Source organism: Triticum aestivum, chromosome 2B, assembly GCF_018294505.1.
Source record: "Triticum aestivum cultivar Chinese Spring chromosome 2B, IWGSC CS RefSeq v2.1, whole genome shotgun sequence".
Taxonomy (NCBI): Eukaryota; Viridiplantae; Streptophyta; class Magnoliopsida; order Poales; family Poaceae; genus Triticum; species Triticum aestivum.
Window position 1 is genome coordinate 84603686 of NC_057798.1, and position 9619 is coordinate 84613304.

The window sequence follows — 9619 nt, forward strand, 5'->3', positions numbered from 1 at the left end:
TCTATGTGTAGTTCTCTTTGCACGAGTAGAACACAAATCTGTTGTGGGCATAGATGTTGTGAACTTTCTTGCCACTACTAGTCTTATTTTGCTTCAGCGGTATTGTGGGATGAAGCGGCCCGGACCGACCTTACACATACGCTTACGTGAGACAGGTTCCACCGACTAACATGCACTAGTTGCATAAGGTGGCTAGCGGGTGTCTGTCTCTCCCACTTTAGTTGGAGCGGATTCGATGAAAAGGGTCCTTATGAAGGGTAAATAGAAGTTGACAAATCATGTTGTGGCTTTTTCGTAGGTAAGAAAACATTCTTGCTAGAACCCTATTGCAGCCACGTAAAAGATGCAACAACAATTAGAGGACATCTAACTTGTTTTTGCAGCAATTGCTTTGTGATGTGATATGGCCAAAAGTTGTGATGAATGATGAATGATATATTGTGATGTATGAGATCATATTCTTGTAATAGGAACCACGACTTGCATGTCGATGAGTATGACAACCGGCAGGAGCCATAGGAATTGTCTTAATTATTGTATGACCTGCGTGTCAATGATTTAACGCCATGTAATTACTTTACTTTATTGCTAAACCATTAGCTGTTGTAGTAGAAGTAATAGTTGGCAAGCAACTTCATGGAGACACGATCATGGAGATCATGGTGTCATGCCGGTGACGAAGATGATCATGGAGCCCCGAAGATGGAGATCAAAGGAGCTATATGATATTGGCCATATCATGTCACTACTATTTGATTGCATGTGATGTTTATCATGTTTTTGCATCTTGTTTACTTAGAACGACGGTAGTAAATAAGATGATCCCTCATAATAATTTCAAGAAAGTGTTCCCCCTAACTATGCGCCGTTGTGACAGTTTGTTGTTTCGAAGCACCACGTGATGATCGGGTGTGATAGATTCTAACGTTCATATACAACGGGTGTAAGACAGATTTACACATGCAAAACACTTAGGTTAACTTGACGAGCCCAGCATGTACAGACATGGCCTCGGAACACAGAGACCGAAAGGTTGAACATGAGTCGTATGGAAGATACGATCAACATGGAGATGTTCACTGATGATGACTAGTCCGTCTCACGCGATGATCGGACATGACCTAGTCGACTCGGATCATGTAACACTTAGATGACTAGAGGGATGTCTAATCTGAGTGGGAGTTCATTAAATAATTTGATTAGATGAACTTAATTATCATGAACTTAATCTTAAATCTTTGCAAAAATGTCTTGTAGATCAAATGGCCAACGCTCATGTCAACATGAACTTCAACGTGTTCCTAGAGAAAACCAAGATGAAAGATGATGGCAGCAACTATATGGACTGGGTCCGGAACCTGAGGATCATCCTCATAGCTGCCAAGAAAGCATATGTCCTTGAAGCACCGTTAGGTGACCCACCTGCTCTCCTAGCACTGCAAGATGATTTGAACGTTTGGCAGACACGTGCTGATGATTACTCCCTCGTTCAGTGCAGCATGCTTTACAGCTTAGAACCGAGGCTCCAAAAGCGTTTTGAGCAACACGGAGCATATGAGATGTTCGAGGAGCTGAAAATGGTTTTCCAAGCTCATGCCCGGGTCGAGAGATATGAAGTCTCCGACAAGTTCTATAGTTGTAAGATGGAGGAAAATAGTTCTGTCAGTGAGCACATACTCAAAATGTCTGGGTTGCACAACCTCCTGTCCTAGCTGGACATTAACCTCCCGGACGAGGCGGTCATTGACAGAATCCTTCAGTCGCTCCCACCGAGCTACAAGAGCTTTGTGATGAACTACAATATGCAGGGGATGGTGAAAACTATTCCTGAAGTATTTTCAATGCTGAAGTCAGCAGAGGTAGAAATCAAAAAGGAACATCAAGTGTTGATGGTCAATAAAACCACCAAGTTCAAGAAAGGCAAGGGTAAGAAGAACTTCAAGAAGGACGGTAAGGATGTTGCCGCGCCCGGTAAGCCAGTTGCCGGGAAGAAGTCAAAGAATGGACCCAAACCTGAAACTGAGTGCTTTTATTGCAAAGGGAAGGGTCACTAGAAGCGGAACTGCCCCAAATACTTAGCGGACAAGAAGGCCGGCAACACTAAAGGTATATGTGATATACATGTAATTGATGTGTACCTTACCAGTGCTCGTAGTAGCTCCTGGGTATTTGATACCGGTGCCGTTTCTCATATTTGTAACTCAAAGCAGGAGCTGCGGAATAAGTGGAGACTAGCGAAGGACAAGGTGACGATGCGCGTCGGGAATGGTTCCAAGGTCGATGTGATCGCCGTCGGCACACTACCTCTGCATTTACCTACAGGATTAGTTTTAAACCTCAGTAATTGTTATTTAGTGCCAAGTTTGAGCATGAACATTGTATCTGGATCTCGTTTAATACGAGATGGCTACTCATTTAAATCCGAGAATAATGGTTGTTCTATTTATATGAGAGATATGTTTTATGGTCATGCCCCGATGGTCAATGGTTTATTCTTAATGAATCTCGAACGTAATGTTACACATATTCATAGTGTGAATACCAAAAGATGTAAAGTTGATAACGATAGTCCCACATACTTGTGGCACTGCCGCCTTGGTCACATTGGTGTCAAGCGCATGAAGAAGCTCCATGCTGATGGACTTTTAGAGTCTCTCGATTATGAATCATTTGACACATGCGAACCATGCCTCATGGGCAAAATGACCAAGACTCCGTTCTCCGGAACAATGGAGCGAGCAACCAACTTATTGGAAATCATACATACCGATGTGTGCGGTCCAATGAGCGTTGAGGCTCGCGGAGGATATCGTTATGTTCTCACTCTCACTGATGACTTGAGTAGATATGGGTATGTCTACTTGATGAAACACAAGTCTGAGACCTTTGAAAAGTTCAAGGAATTTCAGAATGAGGTAGAGAATCAACGTGACCGAAAGATAAAGTTCTTACGATCAGATCGTGGAGGAGAATATTTAAGTCACGAATTTGTTACACACTTAAGGAAATGTGGAATCATTTCACAACTCACGCCGCTTGGAACACCTCAGCGTAACGGTGTGTTCGAACATCGTAATCGCACTCTATTGGATATGGTGCGATCTATGATGTCTCTTACCGATTTACCGCTATCATTTTGGGGATACGCTCTAGAGACAGCTACATTCACTTTAAATAGGGCTCCGTCTAAATCCGTTGAGACGACACCATATGAATTATGGTTTGGGAAGAAACCTAAGCTGTCGTTTCTAAAAGTTTGGGGATGCGATGCTTATGTCAAGAAACTTCAACCCGAAAAGCTCGAACCCAAGTCGGAAAAATGCGTCTTCATAGGATACCCTAAGGAAACCATTGGGTATACCTTCTACCTTAGATCCGAAGGCAAGATCTTTGTTGCCAAGAACGGATCCTTTCTGGAAAAAGAGTTTCTCTCGAAAGGAGTAAGTGGGAGGAAAGTAGAACTCGATGAAGTACTACCTCTTGAACCGGAAAGTAGTGCAGCTCAGGAAAATGTTCCTGTGGTGCCTACACCGACTGGAGAGGAAATTAATGATGATGATCAAGGTACTTCAGATCAAGTTGCTACTGAACTTCGTAGGTCCACAAGGACACGTTCCACACCAGAGTGGTATGGCAACCCTGTCCTGGAAATCATGTTGTTAGACAACGGTGAACCTTCGAACTATGAAGAAGCGATGGCGGGCCCAGATTCCAACAAATGGCTTGAAGCCATGCAATCCGAGATAGAATCCATGTATGAAAACAAAGTATGGACTTTGACAGACTTGCCCGATGATCGGCGAGCGATAGAAAATAAATGGATCTTTAAGAAGAAGACGGACGCGGATGGTAATGTTACCATCTATAAAGCTCGACTTGTCGCTAAGGGTTATCGGCAAGTTCAAGGGGTTGACTACGATGAGACTTTCTCTCCCGTAGCGAAGCTGAAGTCCGTCCGAATCATGTTAGCAATTGCCGCATACTATGATTATGAGATATGGCAGATGGACGTCAAAACGGCATTCCTTAACGGCTATCTTAAGGAAGAACTGTATATGATGCAGCCAGAAGGTTTTGTCGATCCTAAGAATGCTAACAAGGTGTGCAAGCTCCAGCGATCCATTTATGGGCTGGTGCAAGCATCTCGGAGTTGGAACATTCGCTTTGATGAGATGATCAAAGCGTTTGGGTTTATGCAGACTTATGGAGAAGCCTGCGTTTACAAGAAAGTGAGTGGGAGCTCTGTAGCATTTCTCATATTATATGTAGATGACATACTTTTGATGGGAAATGATATAGAACTATTGGACAGCATTAAGGCCTACTTGAATAAGTGTTTTTCAATGAAGGACCTTGGAGAAGCTGCTTACATATTAGGCATCAAGATCTATAGGGATAGATCGAGACGCCTCATAGGTCTTTCACAAAGCACATACCTTGATAAGATATTGAAGAAGTTCAATATGGATCAGTCCAAGAAAGGGTTCTTGCCTGTATTGCAAGGTGTGAGATTGAGCTCGGCTCAATGCCCGACCACGACAGAAGATAAAGAAGAGATGAGTGTCATCCCCTATGCCTCAGCCATAGGATCTATTATGTATGCCATGCTGTGTACCAGACCTGATGTAAACCTTGTTGTAAGTTTGGTAGGAAGGTACCAAAGTAATCCCGGCAAGGAACACTGGACAACGGTCAAGAATATCCTGAAGTACCTGAAAAGGACAAAGGACATGTTTCTCGTCTATGGAGGTGATGAAGAGCTCGTCGTAAAGGGTTACGTCGACGCTAGCTTCGACACAGATCTAGATGACTCTAAGTCACAAACCGGATACGTGTATATGTTGAATTGTGGAGCAGTAAGCTGGTGCAGTTGCAAGCAGAGCGTCGTGGTGGGATCTACATGTGAAGCAGAGTACATGGCAGCCTCGGAGGCAGCGCATGAAGCAATATGGATGAAGGAGTTCATCACCGACCTAGGAGTCATACCCAATGCGTCGGGGCCGATCACTCTCTTCTGTGACAACACTGGAGCTATTGCCCTTGCCAAGGAGCCCAGGTTTCACAAGAAGACCAGGCACATCAAGCGTCGTTTCAACTCCATCCATGAAAATGTTCAAGATGGAGACATAGATAATTGCAAAGTACATACGGATCTAAATGTCGCAGATCCATTGACTAAACCTCTTCCGCGAGCAAAACATGATCAACACCAGAACTCTATGGGTGTTCGATTCATCACAATGTAACTGGATTATTGACTCTAGTGCAAGTGGGAGACTGTTGGAAATATGCCCTAGAGGCAATAATAAAAGGATTATTATTATATTTCCTTGTTCATGATAATTGTCTTTTATTCATGCTATAATTGTATTATCCGGAAATCGTAATACACGTGTGAATACATAGACCACAACATGTCCCTAGTGATCCTCTAGTTGACTAGCTCGTTGATCAACAGATAGTCATGGTTTCCTTACTATGGACATTGGATGTCATTGATAACGAGATCACATCATTAGGAGAATGATGTGATGGACAAGACCCAATCCTAAGCATAGCACAAGATCATGTAGTTCGTTTGCTAGAGCTTTTCCAATGTCAAGTATCTTTTCCTTAGACCATGAGATCGTGTAACTCCCGGATACCGTAGGAGTGTTTTCGGTGTACCAAACATCACAACGTAACTGGGTGACTATAAAGGTATACTACGGGTATCTCCGAAAGTGTCTGTTGGGTTGACACGGATCAAGACTGGGATTTGTCACTCCGTATGATGGAGAGGTATCTCTGGGCCCACTCGGTAATGCATCATCATAATGAGATCAAAGTGACCAAGTGTCTGGTCACGGGATCATGCATTACAGTACGAGTAAAGTGAGTTGCCGGTAACGAGATTGAACGAGGTATTGGGATACCGACGATCGAATCTCGGGCAAGTAACATATCGATTGACAAAGGGAATTGTATACGGGGTTGCTTGAATCCTCGACATCGTGGTTCATCCGATGAGATCTTCAAGGAGCATGTGGGAGCCAACATGGGTATCCAGATCCCGTTGTTGGTTATTGGCCGGAGAGCCGTCTCGGTCATGTCTATGTGTCTCCCGAACCCGTAGGGTCTACTCACTTAAGGTTCGGTGACACTAGGGTTGTAGAGATATTAGTATGCAGCAAAGCGAAAGTTGTTCGGAGTCCCGGATGAGATTCCGGACGTCACGAGGAGTTCTGGAATGGTCCGGAGGTAAAGAATTATATATGGGAAGTCGATTTTCGGCCATCGGGAAAGTTTCGGGGGTCACCAGTATTGTACCGGGACCACCGGAAGGGTCCCGGGGGTCCACCGGGTGGGGCCGCCTATCCCGGAGGGCCCCATGGGCTTAAGTGGGAGGGGAACCAGCCCCTGGTGGGCTGGTGTGCCCCCCCTTGGGCCCCCCTGCGCCTAGGGTTAGGAACCCTAGGGGAGGGGGCGCCTCCACTTGCCTTGGGGGGCAAGGCACCCCCCTTGGCCGCCGCCCCCCCTAGGAGATCCCATCTCCTAGGGCTGGCGCCCCCCCTGGGGACCCTATATATAGAGGGGGGAGGGAGGGCAGCCGCACCCTTGCACTTGGCGCCTCCCTTCCCCCCTTGCTACACCTCTCCCTCCCGCAGACTGTTGGCGAAGCCCTGCCGGGATCGCTGCTGCATCCACCACCACGCCGTTGTGCTGCTGGATCTTCATCAACCTCTCCTTTCCCCTTGCGGGAACAAGAAGGAGGAGACATCACGCTGACTGTACATGTGTTGAACACGGAGGTGCCGTCCGTTCGGCGCTAGGATCTCCGATGATTTGGATCACGACGAGTCCGACTCCCTCAACCTCGTTCTCTTGAATGCTTCCGCTCGCGATCTACAAGGGTATGTAGATGCACTCCCCTCTCTCGTTGCTAAATGAACTCATAGATTGATCTTGGTGAACGTAGGAAAAATTTTATTTTATGCAACGTTGCCCAACACATAAACATCCAAAAGGGGTAATATAATAGCATGGAACAATCAAAAAATTATAGATACGTTGGAGACGTATCAAGCATCCCCAAGCTTAATTCCTGCCCGTCCTCGAGTAGGTAAATGATAAAAACAAAAATTTTGATGTGGAATGCTACCTAGCATAATTCTCAATGTAATTTTCTTTATCGTGGCATGAATGTTCAGATCCAAATGATTCAAGATAAAAACTTATAAAACATAAAAATAATAATGCTTCAAAGCATACTAACAAATAATCATGTCCTATCAAAATAGCATAGCCAAAGAAAGCTTATCCCTACAAAATCGTATAGTTAGTCCATGCTTCATTTTCATTACACAAAATACTCCCATCATGCACAACCCCTATGACGAGCCAAGCAATTTTTTCATACTTTTTAACGCGCTTCAGCTTTTTTCAACTCTTACGCAATACATGAGCGTAAGCCATGGACATAGCACTAAGGTGGTAAAGATGGTGGTTGTGAGGACAAAAAGAGGGAGAAGATAGTCTCACAGCAACTAGGCGTATGAACGGGCTATGAAGATGCCCATCAATAGATATCAATGTGAGTGAGTAGGGATTGCCATGCAACAGATGCACTAGATATATAAATATACGAAAGCTCAACAAAAAGAACTAAGTGGGTGTGCATCCAACTCGCTTGCTCACTAACGGTGTCCTGGACTAGGGGGTACTCAACGTGTCGTCTCCCGATCAGTTGGATTGGGCCGAGGACCCCCATGGCCGTATACTCATGGGCCAGTCCGGACAGCTGCCGCATACAAGGAAGAATCCACAAGACTTGGCGGTCAAGACAAGGACTCCTCCCCCACCGGCGTATTCGGCTAGGACTCTTGTTATCCTAGGCCTCTGGTGCATTATATAAACCGAGGCCAGGCTAGTCGATAGAAAGATACAACAATCATACCATAGGCTAACTTCTAGGTTTTAGCCTCTCTGATCTCGTGGTAGATCAACTCTTGTACTACCCATATCATCAATATTAATCAAGCAGGAGTAGGGTTTTACCTCCATCGAGAGGGCCCGAACCTGGGTAAACATTGTGTCCCTTGCCTCCTATTACCATTGATCCTAAGACGTACTGCTTGGGATCCCCTACCCGAGATCTGCCGGTTTTGACACCGACATTGGTGCTTTCATTGAGAGTTCCGCTGTGTGATCGGCAGAAGGATCAATGGCTTGACTGCAGGTCAACTGCGACGTTGGCTTCTTCGCCACCAGCTCGACTAGTCACCTTGGCTTGGCCGAGGACTGCGCCCTACCTCCGATCGTCATGTTCGGATGAAGGCCTTCATCAACACCAACTCTGATCTCTATCAAGATCATGGAGGAGTCATCCATGGAGCTCGGGGGCTCAACGTCAACATTGCCCTCAGGCGACCGTGCTGTTTTTCTGGACAGCAAACTTGTATCCGCCGCCACCGCCTCCTCGAGTGTCACTTAAATGGTTACTTCAGTGGAATTATGCGGAATTAAGTCTACAACAACCCTGCAAAAATTTCGTCGAGTTCCGATGGAGGAATCTCCGGCAAACTCCGATATACCGGAGCCCTGTTGAATCTGGACGAGAATCCGGACGAGTTTAGGGCGTGGTATCCAGCATCTAGCTCGGATGTCCTTTGGAGGATCCAACCGTTGATTTGCTGCAGAATTCCCATATCTACCACCTGCCAAAATTCAGCTCGATCCGACCGTCCAAACTCCGGGAAACTTCCGATTAGTGCATCATTTTTTGGATCTGTTTTCTGCGCGAGAACGAATCCGACCCGAATTCATCTTCTTTATGAACGGGATCTCGGACATCCTTTTTGAAGGAAGTTTTCGTATGGGGTGTTGTGTTTTATTCTCAAACACATCCCAGTAGTATTAAAAGTATTCTTGCAATACGAACTTCACCGTCGCGCCGGTGTCAAACCAGCCCGACAACATCACTCCATGGCGGCCGACCTGCGTTAGACACGTCGTCGCTTTGTTGAGCCGAGCTCAATTTCTTCGGATCATCATCTCGGCCAGCCGAACAATAGTTCGGCATCGCGAAGGATAAATCGTCACCAACATCACCGCCCCACGGATTACACGGAGCGGGCATACCTGCATCGCCACACCGTCACTTCATCAAGCCGGCATCGACCATGTCACGACCTGCATCGCTGGACCGGGGGCTTCATCATCTCTTCATCAACCTACTCCGGAGACTTCAGCGTCGCTGGCCGACCAGCTCCGTCACGTTAGCTGGACCGAGGGCTTTGCCTCGGCGAGCCAACCTTTGCCAGCATCGCCATGCCGTTGCTTTATCGCCCATCAGGCGATAGGTGTGCGGATCGAGTCCCAATTTTGGGAATCACCTTTCTTCGGATTGCTACAACAAATAAGCCAGGTGCTATTAATCCTAGTATTTTTTGCTTGTTAGGATTCATTTTTCCCAATGAATTATTACTCTGGTTTGTCCGTCATATGTACGCAGGTCTATCAAATGGTGGCCTCATTAACGATGGTCGCATGGTGATTCGGTCAGTTTCCGTACATAGTCCGGCGAGCGCCGCATCCAGAACTCGAACCGACCTGTGAATTCAGGCCTTGCCATGCCTTT